The sequence below is a fragment of the Rutidosis leptorrhynchoides genome, chromosome 11 (assembly GCF_046630445.1).
Source record: "Rutidosis leptorrhynchoides isolate AG116_Rl617_1_P2 chromosome 11, CSIRO_AGI_Rlap_v1, whole genome shotgun sequence".
Lineage (NCBI taxonomy): Eukaryota > Viridiplantae > Streptophyta > Magnoliopsida > Asterales > Asteraceae > Rutidosis > Rutidosis leptorrhynchoides.
Window position 1 is genome coordinate 330,411,065 of NC_092343.1, and position 24,696 is coordinate 330,435,760.

Sequence of the window (24,696 nt, forward strand, 5' to 3'; positions counted from 1 at the left end):
AACTTCAGACATGCGTACGCAAATAAAATCTTTTAGACAACTACCTGGTGAACTATTTCATGAAGCGTACGAGCGTATGAAGGAGTTACTTAGGGCATGTCCACACCATGAGATACCAAAGTGGGAATTGGTTAAAGTTTTCTATGATAGTTTGGATTCCCAAAATAGGCAATTCCTTTTGGCGGCTAGTGGTGGGGCATTTTTAACTCGATCTAGTGATGACGAATAGACCTTCTTTGAGCAATTAAGCAAGGGTTCAAAAACCCAAGCTTCGGTTAATCGGAAACAACCTAGTACTTCCCGAGTAAATCATATTTCCGACTTGGGTGGTTCATCTAGGAACTTAGAGCAAGCTATTAGATGATTTGAAAATGCTTATATTTAACAACCCAAACCAGGGTCTTGCTTGTAATGTTTCGCATGTTCAGGAGGTTTGTGAGATTTATGGAGATCCTTCTCGTTTTGCATATGGATGTAGAAATGGGATTCCACCGGTGAATCAACAAATAGTGGAGGAACAAGTTAATGAGGTTCAGGGACGGAGATTTGATCCATACTCCAACACGTATAATACGGGTTAGAGAAACCATCCAAATTTTAGTTGGAGCAATAACAATGCTCTAAATGCTACCCAAGGGACTCAATAAAGACCTCAAAACAACTTTCAAAACCAAGGGAACTTTCAGAATCAAGGCAATTATCAAAGAAACTATCAAAATCCTTATCCTAACAATCGAAACCAAAACCAAAGCAATTACCAAAATCAAGGCCAAAACCAAAACCAAAATCAAAACAATGCCCCAACCAATCAACCATCTAGCTCGGACACCAAGATGGACGCGTTTATCTCCGAAATGCGTAAAATAGTGGAAGTGCAAAAATTGGTGCATTGGCTAAGGAGATTGGTAATGTAGCGAAAAGTAAAGGAAATCAGGAGCCCGGTACAATTCCAAGTTATACGGTTCTCAACCCAAATCATAAGGATCATGGAAAAGGACATAGTGTTAACATGGTAGGCACATTGCGAAGTGGAAAGAAGTATGACAATAAGGTTGGTGAAAAAGAGGTAGTGCAACAAAAGTCAAGTAAGTCTCCTATTGTTCTTGATGAGGATGAGGTAAGTGACAATGATAACCATGGGAAGGGGGTGAAAAATAAGGAACCAATCGTTAATGAGACCGGAAAATCAGAGACGGAATCAAAAACCGTCCCATTTCCCAAGGCTTTAGAGTCCCTGAACCAATTCCCTTATGGGAAGAAGGGAAACAACCGGAGGACATGTGGGAAACATTTAAACAGGTTAAGATTAATTTTCCCCTTCTCGATGCTATTAAGCAAGTCCCGTCCTACGCTAAGTTTTCGAAGGACCTTTGCACTCAAAAGAGGAAGCAAAGGGCAACCTTACCCAAAAAGGTGGAGCTAACCGAGCACCTAAGTGCGGTTGTTTCGGGTACACTCCCACCTAAATTTAAGGACCCAGTGACCCCATTGATAGCGGTGACCGTAGGAAACATAAATGTGAAAAAGGTGTTATTGGACTTAGGAGCTAGCATTAATATCTTACCCTTTTACCTAGTTGACCAATTTGAATTAGGATTGATGAAAAGAACAGATATAATCATTCAACTAGCGGACCAATCAATCAAAACGCCTAGGGGTATGTTAGAAGATGTAATAGTAAAAGTAGAAGATTTCTATTACCCGGTCGACTTTGTAGTGATGGATATTGAACCTAGGAATAGAGATGCTCAAACCACAATAATATTGGGGCACCCGTTTTTGGCCACCATAAATGCCCATATAAACTGTAGAACGGGTGCCATGGACATATCATTTGGAAATAGAAAAATGAGGAATAATATCTTTAATTCTCTTCATGTCCCATATGTTCATGAATGATATCAAGTAGACATAGTTGATGAGCAAGTGGAAAAACATGCTTCCCATTTGATAACAAATGATGTGGTGGAAGTATTTTGCTTAGGTGATGAGGATGACGTTGAGTGTGAGGAAGTTAAGGCGGTTGAGTTAGCCATAGCAAGTACAATGGACTCTAGGTTACCACCTTGGACTCATAAATATGAGCCATTACCCAAGTCCATAGACACCAATACAAAACCTTCGTTAGAGTCACCACCGACCCTTGAGCTTAAACCGTTACCCTCTCATTTAAAGTATGCATCTTGGGTACTAACGGCACTTTGCCAGTTATTATTGCTTCAGATTTGACAGGTGTGCAGGAAAAAGCTTTAATGGAGGTGCTTCATAAGTACAAGGCTGCGGTGGGATGGATTATAGCAGATTTGAAAGGGATAAGTCCCTCAGTGTGTATGCATCGTATAGTGACAGATCCGGAGGTTAAACCTGCTCGTGACACGCAACGCAGGTTAAACCCGAACATGCAGCTTCAAAAGATCATTTTTCCTTGCCTTTTATTGACCAAATCATCGAAAAGTTGTCAGGTCAAAAGTTTTACTATTTCTTATATGGGTATTCGGGATACAACCAAATACCTATCCATCCTAATGACCAAGAAAAAACAACTTTTACTTGTCCATATGGAACTTATGCTTTTAGACGAATGCCTTTTGGTTTGTGTAATGCACCTGCTACTTTTCAAAGGTGTATGATGAGTATTTTCTCAGAGTTACTAGGCGAGTCTTTAGAAATTTTCGTGGATGATTTCTCAATATTTGGCAAGTCTTTTGAATCGTGTCTAAATTTGTTGGAAAAAGTTTTAAAGCGGTGTACCGAGACTAACCTCGTCCTTAGTTGGGAAAAGAGCCATTTTATGGTAAGGGAAGGGGTGGTTTTGGGACACATTGTGTCCGAACGGGGATTTGAAGTAGACAGAGCAAAAGTGCAACTTATTTCCACATTACCCCCACCGACCAATGTTAAGTGGGTAAGGTCGTTTTTGGGACATGCGGGTTTCTATCGTAGGTTTATCAAAGATTTTAGCGTTATCTCTAAACCATTGAGTAACTTATTGTTAAAAGACGCACCTTTTGACTTTGATGACCAATGTAAGGAGGCCTTTAGTACCTTAAAGCGTAAGTTAACTAAAGCACTCATTTTGACTGGACCAAACCATTTGAGATTATGTGTGATGCCAGTGATTATGCGGCTGGGGCTATTTTGGGTCAAAGGGTTGATAGGAAACCGGTTGTTATCTACTATGCTAGTATAACATTCTCGGATGCCCAAGTGAATTATACCACAACCGAGAAGGAATTACTAGCAGTAGTGTTTGCCTTGGACAAGTTTAGATCATATTTGTGGGGGTCTAAGGTAGATGTTTTCTCGAACCATAGTGCCCTAAGGCACTTATTAGAGAAAAAGGAAACTAAGCCCAGATTAATTAGGTGGATCTTGTTGTTACAAAAGTTTGATTTGGAAATAAGGGATAAGAAGGGTATAGAGAATGTGGTGGTAGACCATTTGTCGAGGATACCCCCACCGTTTGACCCTGCTAAACCAATCCAGGAAAATTTCCCGGACGAGTGTTTGTTTAGTGTTGTGCAGGTACCGTGGTTTGCGCATATTGTTAACTACTTGGTGACTAACAAAGTACCGGAGCATTGGAACAAGCACAAGAGGGATTACTTTTAATCGCAGGTTAAGCATTATATTTGGGAGGACCCGGTTCTTTACCGAATTGGACCCAACCAAATCATAAGGAGATGTGTGGCAGAAGATGAGCATAAGGTGTAATAGCCCGTCCAAATCCATATAGACGAATACACTAACATTTGGTCCCATTGCGAGGTTTTGACCTCTATATGATACGTTTTACAAACATTGCATTCGTTTTTAAAAGACAACTTTCATTACAACGATAGTTGACAAGTATGCATACCATTTTACAATATAACCAAACTTTAAATGACCTAATCTGTCATTTACTTAATAATATAATCTTTTTGAACTCAACGACTCGAATGCAACGTCTTTAGAAATATGCCAAGAATGACTCCACATAATATCTTTAATTTGAGCAAATGCACAGCGGAAGATTTCTTTCATACCTGAGAATAAACATGCCTAAAAGTGTCAACCAAAAGGTTGGTGAGTTCATTAGTTTATCATAAATATTCATTTCGAACAATTTAATAGACCACAAGATTTCCATTTTTCATTTTCATTTCCATAATCATTATACAGGCATTTCGCAATCTGCATAAAGATAAAATCATTCATATGGTGAACACTTGGTAACCGAACTAGCATGATGCATATAGAATATCCCCCGCATACAGGCATTTCGCAATATGCATGCTATATACCGGCCGTCGCAATCAGTATATATCAATCGAAGTACTAAAGCATTCGTAACCCGAATGGGACGTGTCAAGGTCCATAGATCTATCTTTAGGATTCGCGTCAATTAGGGGCCATTTCCCTAATTCTTAGGCTACCAAGCTAACAAGGGGTGATATTCGGTATTCGTATTCCAACCATAGAATATAGTTTAAGTACTTGTGTCCATTCCGTAAAACAGTTTATAAAACAGCGCATGTATTCTCAGCCCAAAAATATAATAAAAGGGAATAATGAAACTCACTTTAACAGATTTTCAATTCGTCGAAAATCAGACTTAGCCACAGATCGATTCACGAACCTATAACAAATATATACATATATATCAAAGTATGATAAATATATTCAAATCATATTTTTATTTACGTGTTGATGATTTAAGTTGTCAAGTTAGCAGTCCAACGTTAGTAGTCCAATGTTAGTAGTCCAATGTTAGCAGTCCAACGTTAGCAGTCCAACGTTAGCAGTCCATATATATAGTTTAGTACATCACCCTGGAATAATCAAGACGTATTGTAAATATAATATCTAAGACTCAGTCACAACCCATTGTACAACTATTGTCTTTGAAGTTATCTCGACGTGTTGTGTACATATGTCTTACGATTTATCTGACGTATTGTAAATATATTGTCTAAGACTCAATCATGACCCATTGTACAACTATTGTCTTTGAAGTTATCTCGACGTGTTGCGTACATGTGTCTTACGATTTATCTGACGTATTGTATATATATATTGTCTAAGGTTTAATCACGACCCACTGTACAAACTGTTGTCTTTGAAGTTATCTCGACGTATTGTGTACATGTGTCGTACGATTAACCAAGACTAGTATAGTATAAGGAAATATGTATAAATACATGTATAATACAAGAAAAGTTAGCTAGGACATGGTTAGTATAGATTTTTGCAAAATAATCCCGTAGCTATTTTGATGATTTCTAACCAATCTTGTTTTGCCCATATCTTCTTCGTTATAAATCGATTTTGAGTGATTCAAATTGCTATGGTTTCGTAACGAACTGTAGTATTTAGAACTAAACTGAAAAAGTAGTGGTTTATAGTCGGAGTTACAGGTTACAAGTCCATATTTGAAAGAGGTAGTCATTTCCGTCGAAAGAACGACATCTTGATGACCATTTTGAAAAAAAACATACTTCTACTTTGAGTTTAACCATAATTTTTGGATATGTTATCATGTTTATATGAAATATTATTTTCCCAAAATACAAATCTTTAAATCAAAGTCTAAGATAGTTTTTTTTATTATCCAACCCGAAACAGCACCCGGTTTTACTACGACGGCGTATGTCCGGTTTTACGGTGTTCTTTGTGTTTTTAAGTTCTAAATTATTGAGTTAGCATATCATATAGATATAAAACATGTGTTTAGTTATTTTTAAAATTCTATTTAGAAGGATTAACTTTGTTTGCGAACAAGTTTAGAATTAACTAAACTATGTTATAGTGATTACAAGTTATTTTCTTCGAATAAGATAGTTATATAAGTAAGAATCGAACGATGTTATGAACATCATTACTACCTCAAGTTTAGTAGGTAAACCTACTGGAAGTGACAAGAAATGATCTAGCTTCAAAGGATCTTGGATGGCTTGAAAGTTCTTGAAGTAGAATCATGACACGAAAACAAGTTCAAGTAAGATTATCACTCGAATTAAGATAGTTATAGTTATAAGAATTGAATCAAAGTTTGTATATGAGTATTACCTTGATTTAGAATGATATCTTACTGTAAACAACAAGTATTTCTTGAGGTTGGATGATCACTTTACAAGATTGGAAGTGAGCTAGTAAACTTGGAAGTATTCTTGATTTTATGAAACTAGAACTTGTAGAATTTATGAAGAACACTTAGAACTTGAAGATGGAACTTGAGAGAGATCAATTAGATGAAGAAAATTGAAGAATGAAAGTGTTTGTAGGTGTTTTTGGTCGTTGGTATATGGATTAGATATAAAGGATGTGTAATTTTGTTTTCATGTAAATAATTCATGAATGATTTATAATATTTTTGTAATTTTGTGTAATCATTCATGCTAGTTGCCAAAAGATGGTTCCCACATGTTTAATGACTGACATGGGCTGCTAAGGAGCTGATGAATGAGTGTATATACCAATAGTATATACATCTAGAAGCTGTGTATTGTACGAGTACGAATACGGATGCATACGAGTAAAATTGTTGATGAAAATGAACGAGAATGTAATTGTAAGCATTTTTGTTAAGTATAAGTATTTTGATATATGTTCTTAAGGCTTTCAAAAGTGTATTAATACATATTAATACAATACATATATATACATTTTAATTAAGTCGTTATTTCGTCGTTAATCGTTACATGTATATATTGTTTTGAAACCCTTAAGTTAGTAGTCTCGTTTTTATGTATATAGTTCATTGTTAATACACTTAATGATATACTTAATTATCATTATATCATGTTAAACATAATTTATTAATATATCTTTATACAATACATATGTATTTATTTTAATTAAGACGTTATTACGTCGATAACCGTTACATATATATCTTGTTTCAAATTCTTTAATTTAGTAGTCTCATTTTATGTATATAACCCATTGTTAATATACTTAATGAGATACTTACTTATCATAATACCATGTTATATATATATATATATATATATATATATATATATATATATATATATATATATATATATATATATATATATATATATATATATATATATATATATATGTCCATATATATATCATCATGTCGTTTTTACAAGTTTTAACGTTCGTGAATCGTCGGACAAACTGGGTGGTCAAACGTTTATGTAAAATCCGTTTCAATTAATCAAGTCTTAACAAGTTTGATTGCTTAACATGTTGGAAACATTTAATCATGTAAGTATCAATCTCAAATATATACATATATTTATATACATATCTTATTTACAAATAGTGGTTCGTGAATCGTCCAGAAAAGTCGAAGGTTACATGAACACAGTTCCAAATTTTTGAATTTCAACTTAATAGACTTTGCATATCATGTCAGAAACATTAATTCATTTAAAGATTAAGTTTAAATTTGGTCAGAAATTTCCGGGTCGTCACAGTACCTACCCGTTAAAGAAATTTCGTCCCGAAATTTGTTTAAGGAAAGTTTGATAATGGAAGTAAGATTATTCTTGTATCAAGAACTATAACTTGAATTCTTATCATGAATTCGATCGTTCATATAATCATTATCAAGGAAATAGATTAATGGAGTATTTTGAATACCTTGAATGAGTCGAGTTCCGTTTATGAATAGCACGAGTTCAATAAATATAGAGTTTTTTTTTTTCATCTTTGCGAAAATATGGATAGAACAATTCGATTACGCGAAGAGTATGAATGAAGCTATCGTAAAAGATGGAATTGAGGAAATAAAGTTTCGTCTTAATTTTTGACGTAGTCACAGTTGATTTTCGGATTTCAAGGAATGTAAAGAAAATCTTCGAAATCTATAAAAGATTTGATTTTTCGGGATTTAAGGAAATTAGGATCCTCTTTAATTAAATGCGGTAATCTGCCTCGATTTCTCTGTCTGTTATATCCACTATAAATGGACCTCTTCCGACTCATTATTATCACCATCCCTACTTTCTTCATCAATTCATACATCCAAAAGATTGTGAAAAATGCTCAATTCAGTTCTGGTTCTTGACCTAATATTGACGTTCGCCACCATTATCCTTCTTTTCCAGCTCCCTCCGGAGGAATCTGTTTATTTCTATTATGCTCTAGGGATTGTTGTATTTATCATTCTCCCGTGTCTTTATATTGCTATACGCATTGATATACATGGTTTGTAATTTCTGATTTGTTATCGGGCTTTATATTTTCCTTTATATTTCGGAGCTCCATGCTTTTGTTTTCTCTTCTCAACTTTAAGTAAAGCGATCAAGACGTCTCGATTTTGTAGGTACGAAATTTCAAATGAACATAACTAATGTTTTAAGCAGAAAGGAATTCTAATAGCACGATTTAATTTGGTAAATTACCGGTATCACGGAAAAGATAGAACTATCAAGAAAATATGTTCTTGATATTTTTAGAGGTTAAATAGAATGAAAGAATCGTGTAACATGGCACACGATGACGATATAATCTGTGAATCATCATGTTCCATTAGAAACTCAGCATGACTTACTGTAATATAACCACGTTGATCAGGCGCCATTATATTATACTAACTCATGCTTCGATTCCCAACACTACTTCAAAAACATTCATAATCTAAACTCGAAGTTTATAGAAATTTAGAAACTAAAACAGTTTCCTTTAAGATGTAACACAGATAGCACGAAGAGATAAGTAATTTCGGACAAGAATATTTATGAAAATATCCTCAGAAATATCGAGGATATTTATGATGATATTTTTGGAATTTCTAAGATCGAAGGTTGATGAGGAAAATTCTTCCTCAAGTATATAGAATAAGTAAGGAGCAAGATATTCGCTAAAGATTTCATCGGATACAGAATCATCTGAATTCTTTATGTACAAGTTTAGTCCTTATGATTTGTTCACCGTCTCCTTCATAGTTTTGCTTAATCCGCTTTCTAGTATCAATTTTCTGTTGAGCGTTTCCAACACTCTATTCTTTATCGTCAAACTTTTGACTGTTAAGGTCGTTTACAGTTTTTGCTGCTTCTTCAGCATTTTCAAAACTCAAAGAACTAATTCGCTGGTTGGGGTGCTTTTCAGAATTCCAGAATTGGAGTACGTAAGTCCGGGAGATAGACATCATATGTAAGTATATAACAGTTGACGTAGAAACGTTGCGAAATTCAAAATAATGATTGATGCTTCCCGGTATGTGGTATGACAGTTATCGTTACAAGACGTTGATGAGTATATGATGGATTTCAATAATAATGATAGTGATATTTCGGAGTGATTTAAATTGAAAAGTAACGGAGTCGCTAGTACGTTTACTGCTAATATGGTGGAACATAAACGGTTCCCTGGTAACAATGATAGAAAGGCAATCGTATATATATCAAGGTTTAATTAAGGTTTCTCCAAATGAAACGTTGAAGTTGTCTTGCTGAAGGTGTGACAAAACTGGATACTTGAAAAGGAATTGCAAAGTTATTTTCAGTAATAATAATGCCGAAGGATTTATCACGGATACGTGTTAAAGTCTTACTTAGGTTTAGAGAGCTTTCCAGGTGTATGACTATAAGTATAACTCTTTCTTTCTATCGATAATGTGTGGTTGGTTCATCTTCTCGATTGATCAGTAGTTGGGGGTATTTTCAAGAATCATAAAGGGTTTGAACGCAGGTTGTAATCGTCAATATACATATGATGTTCAAGATGAAATCATTCAGGATTTTGAATGAATATATTTAAGAGTTTTATGAATAAGAGTGATGTTCTAGCACAGTTTTGAATTAAAAGTATGGTTTTAAAAGATGTAAGGATCTAAGAGTGATGCTATCTGTTATATCTTGACTTGGATTCTGATCTGTCAAAATCAGAATATGTAATTGAATCTGAATGAAAATGGTTGTTCTGATTTCTATGGAAGAATATATATCGTTGTGAAAGTAGTGAGTATAGATAATGAATATCGAATAATTGAAGAGTGTACAGTGTAACATAGTAATTGTGAACTTAAATATTTCTCGGTGGAAGATGTTGGTGTTCGTGGAATTCTTGTGAATTTCGCAAGGTACGAATGATATTTTCTAGAAGGTTTCAGGTACATCTGAAATGAAAGTGTAAAATCAAACATAATTGAATAATACACTTGGTTTATTAGGGGACAGAATTATTTGAGGTGATGTAGAGATTTAGGTTGTTAACGAAGGATGTATATCATGGCATTTTAGTAATGTGAATTAATCGAGTAGTATTTACCCTTCAAAATTCACACGTAACAGCTTAGTATGAAAAGATATAATATGGTTATATATATATATATATATATATATATATATATATATATATATATATATATATATATATATATATATATATATATATATATATATATATATATATAAACTCTTTGGAAATAATGAGTTAATATTTCATAACTCGATAGTATAATATTCTTATTGGTGATTGATGTGTTGATATCTGCGGTAGTTATGGAACTTGTGGAGCTTATGGTACTGCCGGTGTTGATGATGATGGTGAGACTGCTGGTGATACAGGTGCTGTTGATGGGGGTAATGGTGATGCCGGTGGTGTTGCTTGTAGTGACCCGAACTTTTCCATGTTTATATATATTAATTGAGATTGATGTTTACATGATTAAATGTTTCCAACATGTTAAGCAATCAAACTTGTTAAGACTTGATTAATTGAAATAGTTTTCATATAGACAATTGACCACCCAAGTTGACCGGTGATTCACGAACGTTAAAACTTGTAAAAAAACTATATGATGACATATATATGGTTAATATATAGTTAACATGATATTATGATAAGTAAACATATCATTAATTATATTAACAATGAACTACATATGTAAAAACAAGACTACTAACTTAATGATTTTGAAACGAGACATATATGTAACGTTTATCGTTGTAACGACATTTAATGTATATATATCATATTAAGAGATATTCGTACATCATAATATCATGATAATATAATAATTTAAAATCTCTTTTGATATTATAAACATTGGGTTAACAACATTTAACAAGATCGTTAACCTAAAGGTTTCAAAACAACACTTACATGTAACGACTAACGATGACTTAACGACTCAGTTAAAATGTATATACATGTAGTGTTTTAATATGTATTTATACACTTTTGAAAGACTTCAATACACTTATCAAAATACTTCTACTTAACAAAAATGCTTACAATTACATTCTCGTTCAGTTTCATCAACAATTCTACTCGTATGCACCCGTATTCGTACTCGTACAATACACAGCTTTTAGATGTATGTACTATTGGTATATACACTCCAATGATCAGCTATTAGCAGCCCATGTGAGTCACCTAACACATGTGGGAACCATCATTTGGCAACTAGCATGAAATATCTCATAAGATTACAAAAATATGAGTAATCATTCATGACTTATTTACATGAAAACAAAATTACATATCCTTTATATCTAATCCATACACCAACGACCAAAAACACCTACAAACACTTTCATTCTTCAATTTTCTTCATCTAATTGAACTATCTCAAGTTCTATCTTCAAGTTCTAAGTGTTCTTCATAAATTCCAAAAGTTCTAGTTTCATAAAATCAAGAATACTTTCAAGTTTGCTAGCTCACTTCCAATCTTGTAAGGTGATCATCCAACCTCAAGAAATCTTTGTTTCTTACAGTAGGTTATCATTCTAATACAAGGTAATAATCATATTCAAACTTTGGTTCAATTTCTATAACTATAACAATCTTATTTCAAGTGATGATCTTACTTGAACTTGTTTTCGTGTCATGATTTTGCTTCAAGAACTTTGAGCCATCCAAGGATCCATTGAAGCTAGATCCATTTTTCTCTTTTCCAGTAGGTTCATCCAAGGAACTTAAGGTAGTAATGATGTTCATAACATCATTCGATTCATACATATAAAGCTATCTTATTCGAAGGTTTAAACTTGTAATCACTAGAACATAGTTTAGTTAATTCTAAACTTGTTCGCAAACAAAAGTTAATCCTTCTAACTTGACTTTTAAAATCAACTAAACACATGTTCTATATCTATATGATATGCTAACTTAATGATTTAAAACCTGGAAACACGAAAAACACCGTAAAACCGGATTTACGCCGTCGTAGTAACACCGCGGGCTGTTTTGGGTTAGTTAATTAAAAACTATGATAAACTTTGATTTAAAAGTTGTTATTCTGAGAAAATGATTTTTATTATGAACATGAAACTATATCCAAAAATTATGGTTAAACTCAAAGTGGAAGTATGTTTTCTAAAATGGTCATCTAGACGTCGTTCTTTCGACTGAAATGACTACCTTTACAAAAACGACTTGTAACTTATTTTTCCGACTAGAAACCTATACTTTTTTTGTTTAGATTCATAAAATAGAGTTCAATATGAAACCATAGCAATTTGATTCACTCAAAACGGATTTAAAATGAAGAAGTTATGGGTAAAACAAGATTGGATAATTTTTCTCATTTTAGCTACGTGAAAATTGGTAACAAATCTATTCCAACCATAACTTAATCAACTTGTATTATATATTATGTAATCTTGAGATACCATAGACACGTATACAATGTTTCGACCTATCATGTCGACACATCTATATATATTTCGGAACAACCATAGACACTCTATATGTGAATGTTGGAGTTAGCTATACAGGGTTGAGGTTGATTCCAAAATATATATAGTTTGAGTTGTGATCAATACTGAGATACGTATACACTGGGTTGTGGATTGATTCAAGATAATATTTATCGATTTATTTCTGTACATCTAACTGTGGACAACTAGTTGTAGGTTACTAACGAGGACAGCTGACTTAATAAACTTAAAACATCAAAATATATTAAAAGTGTTGTAAATATATTTTGAACATACTTTGATATATATGTATATATTGTTATAGGTTCGTGAATCAACCAGTGGCCAAGTCTTACTTCCCGACGAAGTAAAAATCTGTGAAAGTGAGTTATAGTCCCACTTTTAATATCTAATATTTTTGGGATGAGAATACATGCAGGTTTTATAAATGATTTACAAAATAGACACAAGTACGTGAAACTACATTCTATGGTTGAATTATCGAAATCGAATATGCCCCTTTTTATTAAGTCTGGTAATCTAAGAATTAGGGAACAGACACCCTAATTGACGCGAATCCTAAAGATAGATCTATTGGGCCTAACAAACCCCATCCAAAGTACCGGATGCTTTAGTACTTCGAAATTTATATCATATCCGAAGGGTGTCCCGGAATGATGGGGATATTCTTATATATGCATCTTGTTATTGTCGGTTACCAGGTGTTCACCATATGAATGATTTTTATCTCTATGTATGGGATGTGTATTGAAATATGAAATCTTGTGGTCTATTGTTACGATTTGATATATATAGGTTAAACCTATAACTCACCAACATTTTTGTTGACGTTTTAAGCATGTTTATTCTCAGGTGATTATTAAGAGCTTCTGCTGTCGCATACTTAAATAAGGACAAGATTTGGAGTCCATGCTTGTATGATATTGTGTAAAAACTGCATTCAAGAAACTTATTTTGTTGTAACATATTTGTATTGTAAACCATTATGTAATGGTCGTGTGTAAACAGGATATTTTAGATTATCATTATTTGATAATCTACGTAAAGCTTTTTAAACCTTTATTGATGAAATAAAGGTTATGGTTTGTTTAAAAATGAATGCAGTCTTTGAAAAACGTCTCATATAGAGGTCAAAACCTCGCAACGAAATCAATTAATATGGAACGTTTTTAATCAATAAGAACGGGACATTTCAGTTGGTATCCGAGCGTTGGTCTTAGAGAACCAGAAAATTTGCATTAGTGTGTCTTATCGAGTTTGTTAGGATGCATTAGTGAGTCTGGACTTCGACCGTGTTTTCTTTAAAAATGATTGCTTAACATTTTTGTTGGAAACTATATATTTTTAACATATGAATATTATGTGATATATTAATCTCTTAACGTGTTTGATATTATGTGATAGATGTCTACCTCTAGAACAAGTCCCATTGACTCACCTAATAATAATGAAGAGTCAAATGTAAATTGGAATGATTTGTGGACTGATTCACAAGTTCCCGAAGAGGAACCGGAAGAAGAGTCGGAACCGGAAGAAGAATCGGAACCGGATGAAGAAATAGAACCGGTGGGGGAAATAATAAAACGGTTAAGTAAAAGAAAATCCTCAACCAACCGACCAAAGTTAATTATGGTCAATGGTGTTTCCGCCAAGGAAGCAAAATATTGGGAGGATTACCAATTCTCCGATGAATCGGATTCCGACGAGAATTCCGATGATGTTATAGAAATTACCCCAACTGAATTTAAAAAGGCAAAAGAAAATAATAAGGGAAAGGGCATAAAAATAGAGAAATCTAATTCCAACCCCGATGAACTTTATATGTATCGTCAACCCCCGAAGTCCTTAAGTTGTAACAATGACCCGGGAACCTCTAAACCACCAGGTTTTTCTAAACCAATGTGGACAACGACGGCTCGTATTAGGGGAACATCATATATCCCTAGAAACTTGGCAAAACGAACCAAAACCGAAGAAGAAGAAACGAGCGAGTCGGAATAAGATAGTTGTATTCGTGTGGTGTAATATATGGAATATAGTGTTCTTATGCTTTATGATATATGTAAAAATTGCTTGTATTAATAAGTATTTTTTTTATGAATATAACTCTTGTCTATTTTACAGTTTAAAAACACAAAATGGATAGACAACCCAATATTTTAAGAGACCTACCCGGAGACATGATTGATGAAATCTTGTCTAGAGTCGGCCAGAATTCTTCGGCACAACTATTTAAGGCGAGATCAGTTTGTAAGACATTCGAAGAACGTTCCAAGAATGTCTTGGTTTATAAGAGACTTTCGTTTGAAAGATGGGGGATATCACATTGGGAAACCCATAAGTTACGATGTGTGTACTTTGACGCATATATTGCGGGGAACCCAAATGCTATTTTACGCAACGGGTTAAGAAATTATTTTGACTCAATATATCTGAATATTGGACTTCGTGATTTAGAAAAAGCGGCTAACATGCAACATAAAGAAGCATGTTATGCTTACGGATTAGTAATGTTCGCTTCTCACCAAAGTGAGAACAAGAACATCGGGCTATAACTATTAAACAAAACGTTTCCACAAGTGACGGAGTCGGTAATTGGGGTAAGAAATGAGGTTTTTAGATTATTACGGGACTGTTGGACATTACGTAACCCTCGTCCCTTTGATGATGTTACAACACGCTGTCTTATCAACGGCCATAACGGTTATGTTGCACAAGACCAAGGATGGGAAGTAGTCCTAGTAAAACCAAAATGCATGACTTGTTTCTGGACGTATGAATTACGTGTCTTTATTGCCTTTGCTGAACGACTTGTGTACTAGCTAGAATTGTCTTCACAACTATCTTGTATCAAAGTTATTGTGTGCTATATTTCATGCTTTATGTAAAATAAGCGGTATTGTAAGTTTGTAAAATATTGTATAAAAGTTTGAACGCGAAATATTATTATAATCAGTTTTTCATATAGAATTGTAGTAGTTGAATTGTATATTAGCTACTAAGTATGAACTTAACGGGTAGGTACTACCCGAATTTAAACTTATAAAACGCTAATATGAAGAAAAAGCTTTTATAAATGAGTTCATATTATGCTACGAAATACTATTAACTACTCTTAATATTCTGTATGATTAACTTGTTCCATTTAACTATTTTGAAGGAAATGGCACCGACTACTCGACACACCGTGAATATGAATGAAGAGGAATTCCGTACTTTTCTAGCTTCAAACATAGCCGCAGTACAGGCTGCGCTACATACCAACAATAACCTTGGATCTAGCAGTACAGGAAATCGTGTAGGATGCACCTACAAAGAATTCACTGCCTGCAAACCTTTGGAATTTGATGGAACCGAAGGACCGATCGGATTGAAACGGTGGACCGAGAAGGTTGAATCGGTGTTTGCCATAAGTAAGTGTACTGAAGAGGACAAAGTGAAGTACGCTACGCATACCTTCACAGGTTCTGTGTTAACATGGTGGAATACCTATCTAGAGCAAGTGGGACAAGATGATGCGTACGCACTACCGTGGTCAGCATTCAAGCACTTGATGAACGAGAAGTACCGTCCCAGAACCGAGGTCAATAAGCTCAAGACAGAACTTAGAGGGTTACGAACCCAAGGATTTGATATTACCACGTACGAAAGACGATTCACAGAATTGTGCCTATTGTGTCCGGGAGCATTCGAAGATGAGGAAGAGAAGATCGACGCGTTTGTGAAAGGATTACCGGAAAGAATCCAAGAAGATATAAGTTCACACGAGCCCGCCTCCATACAACAGGCATGTAGAATGGCTCACAAACTAGTGAACCAGATTGAAGAAAGAATTAAAGAACAGACTGCTGAAGAGGCCAATGTGAAGCAAGTCAAAAGAAAGTGGGAGGAAAACGGTGATAAGAATCACCAATACCACAACAACAGCAATTACAACAATAATCGCAACAATTATCCCAACAATCGCAACATCAATCGCAACTACAACAAACGACCCAACAACAACAACAACAACAACAACAGCAACTACAACAATCATCCCAACAACAATAATAACCGCAACAACAACAACAATCAGAAGCAACTATGCCAAAGGTGTGAAAAGAATCACTCGGGGTTCTGCACCAAATTTTGCAACAAGTGTAAAAGAAATGGTCATAGCGCGACGAAGTGTGAGGTCTACGGACCAGGGGTTAATAGAACGAAAGGAACAAATGGTGTCGAAACGAGTAATGGCGGAGCAAGTAGTGTCGGAGCAAGTTATGCCAATGTAGTTTGTTATAAATGTGGAAAACCAGGCCACATTATTAGAAATTGCCCGAACCAGGAGAACACGAATGGACAAGGCCGTGGAAGAGTTTTCAATATTAATGCGGTAGAGGCACAGGAAGACCCGGAGCTTGTTACGGGTACGTTTCTTATTGACAATAAATCTGCTTACGTTTTATTTGATTCGGGTGCGGATAGAAGCTATATGAGTAGAGATTTTTGTGCTAAATTAAGTTGTCCATTGATGCCTTTGGATAGTAAATTTTTACTCGAATTAGCAAATGGTAAATTAATTTCAGCAGATAATATATGTCGGAATCGAGAAATTAAACTGGTTAGCGAAACATTTAAGATTGATTTGATACCAGTAGAGTTAGGGAGTTTTGATGTGATAATCGGTATGGACTGGTTGAAAGAAGTGAAAGCGGAGATCGTTTGTTACAAAAATGCAATTCGCATTATACGAGAAAAAGGAAAACCCTTAATGGTGTACGGAGAAAAGGGCAACACGAAGCTACATCTTATTAGTAATTTGAAGGCACAAAAACTAATAAGAAAAGGTTGCTATGCTGTTCTAGCACACGTCGAGAAAGTACAAACTGAAGAAAAGAGCATCAATGATGTTCCTATTGCAAAAGAATTTCCCGATGTATTTCCGAAAGAATTACCGGGATTACCCCCACATCGATCCGTTGAATTTCAAATAGATCTTGTACCAGGAGCTGCACCAATAGCTCGTGCTCCTTACAGACTCACACCCAGCGAGATGAAAGAACTGCAAAGCCAATTACAAGAACTTTTAGAGCGTGGTTTCATTCGACCAAGCACATCACCGTGGGGAGCTCCTGTTTTGTTTGTCAAGAAGAAAGATGGTACATTCAGGTTGTGTATCGACTACCGAGAGTTGAACAAACTTAACATCAAGAACCTCTACCCACTACCGAGAATCGACGACTTATTTGATCAACTACAAGGCTCGTCTGTTTATTCAAAGATTGACTTACGTTCCGGGTATCATCAAATGCGGGTGAAAGAAGATGATATTCCAAAGACTGCTTTCAGAACACGTTACGGTCATTACGAGTTTATGGTCATGCCGTTTGGTTTAACTAATGCACCAGCTGTGTTCATGGACCTTATGAACCGAGTGTGTGGACCATACCTTGGCAAGTTTGTCATTGTTTTCATTGATGACATACTTATTTACTCAAAGAATGACCAAGAACACGGTGAACATTTGAGAAAGGTGTTAGAAGTATTGAGGAAGGAAGAATTGTACGCTAAGTTTTCAAAGTGTGCATTTTGGTTGGAAGAAGTTCAATTCCTCGGTCACATAGTGAACAAAGAAGGTATTAAGGTGGATCCGGCAAAGATAGAAACTGTTGAAAAGTGGGAAACCCCGAAAACTCCGAAACACATACGCCAGTTTTTAGGACTAGCTGGTTACTACAGAAGGTTCATCCAAGACTTTTCCAGAATAGCAAAACCCTTGACTGCATTAACGCATAAAGGGAAGAAATTTGAATGGAATGATGAACAAGAGAAAGCGTTTCAGTTATTGAAGAAAAAGCTAACTACGGCACCTATATTGTCATTGCCTGAAGGGAATGATGATTTTGTGATTTATTGTGACGCATCAAAGCAAGGTCTCGGTTGTGTATTAATGCAACGAACGAAGGTGATTGCTTATGCGTCTAGACAATTGAAGATTCACGAACAAAATTATACGACGCATGATTTGGAATTAGGCGCGGTTGTTTTTGCATTAAAGACTTGGAGGCACTACTTATATGGGGTAAAAAGTATTATATATACCGACCACAAAAGTCTTCAACACATATTTAATCAGAAACAACTGAATATGAGGCAGCGTAGGTGGATTGAATTATTGAATGATTACAATTTTGAGATTCGTTACCACCCGGGGAAGGCAAATGTGGTAGCCGATGCCTTGAGCAGGAAGGATAGAGAACCCATTCGAGTAAAATCTATGAATATAATGATTCATAATAACATTACTACTCAAATAAAGGAGGTGCAACAAGGAGTTTTAAAAGAGGGAAATTTAAAGGATGAAATACCCAAAGGATCGGAGAAGCATCTTAATATTCGGGAAGACGGAACCCGGTATAGGGCTGAAAGGATTTGGGTACCAAAATTTGGAGATATGAGAGAAATGGTACTTAGAGAAGCTCATAAAACCAGATACTCAATACATCCTGGAACGGGGAAGATGTACAAGGATCTCAAGAAACATTTTTGGTGGCCGGGTATGAAAGCCGATGTTGCTAAATACGTAGGAGAATGTTTGACGTGTTCTAAGGTCAAAGCTGAGCATCAGAAACCATCAGGTCTACTTCAACAACCCGAAATCCCAGAATGGAAATGGGAAAACATTACCATGGATTTCATCACTAAATTGCCAAGGACTGCAAGTGGTTTTGATACTATTTGGGTAATAGTTGATCGTCTCACCAAATCAGCACACTTCCTACCAATAAGAGAAGATGACAAGATGGAGAAGTTAGCACGACTGTATTTGAAGGAAGTCATCTCCAGACATGGAATACCAATCTCTATTATCTCTGATAGGGATGGCAGATTTATTTCAAGATTCTGGCAGACATTACAGCAAGCATTAGGAACTCGTCTAGACATGAGTACTGCCTATCATCCACAAACTGATGGGCAGAGCGAAAGGACGATACAAACGCTTGAAGACATGCTACGAGCATGTGTTATTGATTTCGGAAACAGTTGGGATCGACATCTACCGTTAGCAGAATTTTCCTACAACAACAGCTACCATTCAAGCATTGAGATGGCGCCGTTTGAAGCACTTTATGGTAGAAAGTGCAGGTCTCCGATTTGTTGGAGTGAGGTGGGGGATAGACAGATTACGGGTCCGGAGATTATACAAGAAACTACCGAGAAGATCATCCAAATTCAACAACGGTTGAAAACCGCCCAAAGTCGACAAAAGAGCTACGCTGACATTAAAAGAAAAGATATAGAATTTGAAATTGGAGAGATGGTCATGCTTAAAGTTTCACCTTGGAAAGGCGTTGTTCGATTTGGTAAACGAGGGAAATTAAATCCAAGGTATATTGGACCATTCAAGATTATTGATCGTGTCGGACCAGTAGCTTACCGACTTGAGTTACCTTAACAACTCGCGGCTGTACATAACACTTTCCATGTCTCGAATTTGAAGAAATGTTTTGCTAAAGAAGATCTCACTATTCCGTTAGATGAAATCCAAATCAACGAAAAACTCCAATTCATCGAAGAACCCGTCGAAATAATGGATCGTGAGGTTAAAAGACTTAAGCAAAACAAGATACCAATTGTTAAGGTTCGATGGAATGCTCGTAGAGGACCCGAGTTCACCTGGGAGTGTGAAGATCAGATGAAGAAGAAATACCCGCATCTATTTCCAGAAGATTCGTCAACACCTTCAACAGCTTAAAATTTCGGGACGAAATTTATTTAACGGGTAGGTACTGTAGTGACCCGAACTTTTCCATGTTTATATATATTAATTGAGATTGATGTTTACATGATTAAATGTTTCCAACATGTTAAGCAATCAAACTTGTTAAGACTTGATTAATTGAAATAGGTTTCATATAGACAATTGACCACCCAAGTTGACCGGTGATTCACGAACGTTAAAACTTGTAAAAAAACTATATGATGACATATATATGGTTAATATATAGTTAACATGATATTATGATAAGTAAACATATCATTAATTATATTAACAATGAACTACATATGTAAAAACAAGACTACTAACTTAATGATTTTGAAACGAGACATATATGTAACGTTTATCGTTGTAACGACATTTAATGTATATATATCATATTAAGAGATATTCGTACATCATAATATCATGATAATATAATAATTTAAAATCTCTTTTGATATTATAAACATTGGGTTAACAACATTTAACAAGATCGTTAACCTAAAGGTTTCAAAACAACACTTACATGTAACGACTAACGATGACTTAACGACTCAGTTAAAATGTATATACATGTAGTGTTTTAATATGTATTTATACACTTTTGAAAGACTTCAATACACTTATCAAAATACTTCTACTTAACAAAAATGCTTACAATTACATTCTCGTTCAGTTTCATCAACAATTCTACTCGTATGCACCCGTATTCGTACTCGTACAATACACAGCTTTTAGATGTATGTACTATTGGTATATACACTCCAATGATCAGCTCTTAGCAGCCCATGTGAGTCACCTAACACATGTGGGAACCATCATTTGGCAACTAGCATGAAATATCTCATAAGATTACAAAAATATGAGTAATCATTCATGACTTATTTACATGAAAACAAAATTACATATCCTTTATATCTAATCCATACATCAACGACCAAAAACACCTACAAACACTTTCATTCTTCAATTTTCTTCATCTAATTGAACTCTCTTAAGTTCTATCTTCAAGTTCTAAGTGTTCTTCATAAATTCCAAAAGTTCTAGTTTCATAAAATCAAGAATACTTTCAAGTTTGCTAGCTCACTTCCAATCTTGTAAGGTGATCATCCAACCTCAAGAAATCTTTGTTTCTTACAGTAGGTTATCATTCTAATACAAGGTAATAATCATATTCAAACTTTGGTTCAATTTCTATAACTATAACAATCTTATTTCAAGTGATGATCTTACTTGAACTTGTTTTCGTGTCATGATTTTGCTTCAAGAACTTTGAGCCATCCAAGGATCCATTGAAGCTAGATCCATTTTTCTATTTTCCAGTAGGTTCATCCAAGGAACTTAAGGTAGTAATGATGTTCATAACATCATTCGATTCATACATATAAAGCTATCTTATTCGAAGGTTTAAACTTGTAATCACTAGAACATAGTTTAGTTAATTCTAAACTTGTTCGCAAACAAAAGTTAATCCTTCTAACTTGACTTTTAAAATCAACTAAACACATGTTCTATATCTATATGATATGCTAACTTAATGATTTAAAACCTGGAAACACGAAAAACACCGTAAAACCGGATTTACGCCGTCGTAGTAACACCGCGGGCTGTTTTGGGTTAGTTAATTAAAAACTATGATAAACTTTGATTTAAAAGTTGTTATTCTGAGAAAATGATTTTTATTATGAACATGAAACTATATCCAAAAATTATGGTTAAACTCAAAGTGGAAGTATGTTTTCTAAAATGGTCATCTAGACGTCGTTCTTTCGACTGAAATGACTACCTTTACAAAAACGACTTGTAACTTATTTTTCCGACTAGAAACCTATACTTTTTTTGTTTAGATTCATAAAATTGAGTTCAATATGAAACCATAGCAATTTGATTCACTCAAAACGGATTTAAAATGAAGAAGTTATGCTTAAAACAAGATTGGATAATTTTTCTCATTTTAGCTACGTGAAAATTGGTAACAAATCTATTCCAACCATAACTTAATCAACTTGTATTATATATTATGTAATCTTGAGATACCATAGACACGTATACAATGTTTCGACCTATCATGTCGACACATCTATATATATTTCGGAACAACCATAGACACTCTATATGTGAATGTTGGAGTTAGCTATACAGGGTTGAGGTTGATTCCAAAATATATATAGTTTGAGTTGTGATCAATACTGAGATACGTATACACTGGGTCGTGGATTGATTCAAGATAATATTTATCGATTTATTTCTGTACATCTAACTGTGGACAACTAGTTGTAGGTTACTAACGAGGACAGCTGACTTAATAAACTTAAAACATCAAAATATATTAAAAGTGTTGTAAATATATTTTGAACATACTTTGATATATATGTATATATTGTTATAGGTTCGTGAATCAACCAGTGGCCAAGTCTTACTTCCCGACGAAGTAAAAATCTGTGAAAGTGAGTTATAGTCCCACTTTTAAAATCTAATATTTTTGGGATGAGAATACATGCAGGTTTTATAAATGATTTACAAAATAGACACAAGTACGTGAAACTACATTCTATGGTTGAATTATCGAAATCGAATATGCCCCTTTTTATTAAGTCTGGTAATCTAAGAATTAGGGAACAGACACCCTAATTGACGCGAATCCTAAAGATAGATCTATTGGGCCTAACAAACCCCATCCAAAGTACCGGATGCTTTAGTACTTCGAAATTTATATCATATCCGAAGGGTGTCCCGGAATGATGGGGATATTCTTATATATGCATCTTGTTATTGTCGGTTACCAGGTGTTCACCATATGAATGATTTTTATCTCTATGTATGGGATGTGTATTGAAATATGAAATCTTGTGGTCTATTGTTACGATTTGATATATATAGGTTAAACCTATAACTCACCAACATTTTTGTTGACGTTTTAAGCATGTTTATTCTCAGGTGATTATTAAGAGCTTCCGCTGTCGCATACTTAAATAAGGACAAGATTTGGAGTCCATGCTTGTATGATATTGTGTAAAAACTGCATTCAAGAAACTTATTTTGTTGTAACATATTTGTATTGTAAACCATTATGTAATGGTCGTGTGTAAACAGGATATTTTAGATTATCATTATTTGATAATCTACGTAAAGCTTTTTAAACCTTTATTGATGAAATAAAGGTTATGGTTTGTTTAAAAATGAATGCAGTCTTTGAAAAACGTCTCATATAGAGGTCAAAACCTCGCAACGAAATCAATTAATATGGAACGTTTTTAATCAATAAGAACGGGACATTTCATTGCTGGTGCTTGTAAGTTGTGCACCATATTCTCCAGATTGATTACTCGATCGCGAAGTTCGTTGAATTCTTCTATTACTCCGGGATGATGGGCGGTCGGAATGAGCGGATGAATAAGGTTCAGAATAGTAGATATGACGTAATCATTGCGAGCTATTCTGGAAATGAGGGTGAAGATGGTGTTCAGGACAGGTTCGCCGGTAAGTGCTTCAGGTTCTTCGCCAAGAGGGAAATTTGGTGGATGGAAGGGATCGCCTTCTTCTTGTCTCCACTGATTAAGTCGACTACGAACCCATCCCCAATTCATCCAGAATTGGTGATGGCTGATTGGTTGATCCATTCCGGTTACACTGCTTTCGGAGCTCAGGTAGAAATCCATATCGGAATAGCTGTCAGATTCTGAGGAACTCGAACTAGTTGCAGGATTCATCTTGCACGGTTAGATAAAGGATTTTCAGTATGAAATGATTTTCGGATATCGGATGATATTCTAATTGCATAGAATACCTATATAGAGTATAAAGGATTCCGCAAATTACGGAGGAATTTTCGGAAGCTGTTAGACAAAGTTTACAGTAACAGATACGCTAAGATATGAATTTTGTCTATACACTAATCATGCAATCAATGCAGTACGAGGTGTCTAGACTAAGAATGTTAAGCAGGTAATTCCCAACAAGAGATGATAAGCAAAACTTTTGACATGCAGACACGGTCGAAGTCCAGACTCATTAATGCATCATAACAACTTATCAGTTAGACACACTAATGCAAGACCTGGTTCGCTAAGACCAACGCTCTGATACCAACTGTAATAGCCCGTCCAAATCCATATGGACGAATACACTAACATTTGGTCCCATTGCGAGGTTTTGACCTCTATATGATACGTTTTACAAACATTGCATTCGTTTTTAAAAGACAACTTTCATTACAATGATAGTTGACAAAAATGCATACCATTTTACAATATAACCAAACTTTAAATGACCTAATCTGTCATTTACTTAATAATATAATCTTTTTGAACTCAACGACTCGAATGC

At 34.8% G+C, this 24,696-nt stretch overlaps 1 pseudogene; it reads right to left on the reverse strand.

Annotated features, from left to right (window-relative positions):
* LOC139879278 (small nucleolar RNA R71) lies at nt 1-114 on the reverse strand (annotated as a pseudogene).
* Between the last annotated feature and the right edge of the window lie 24,582 nt (nt 115-24,696).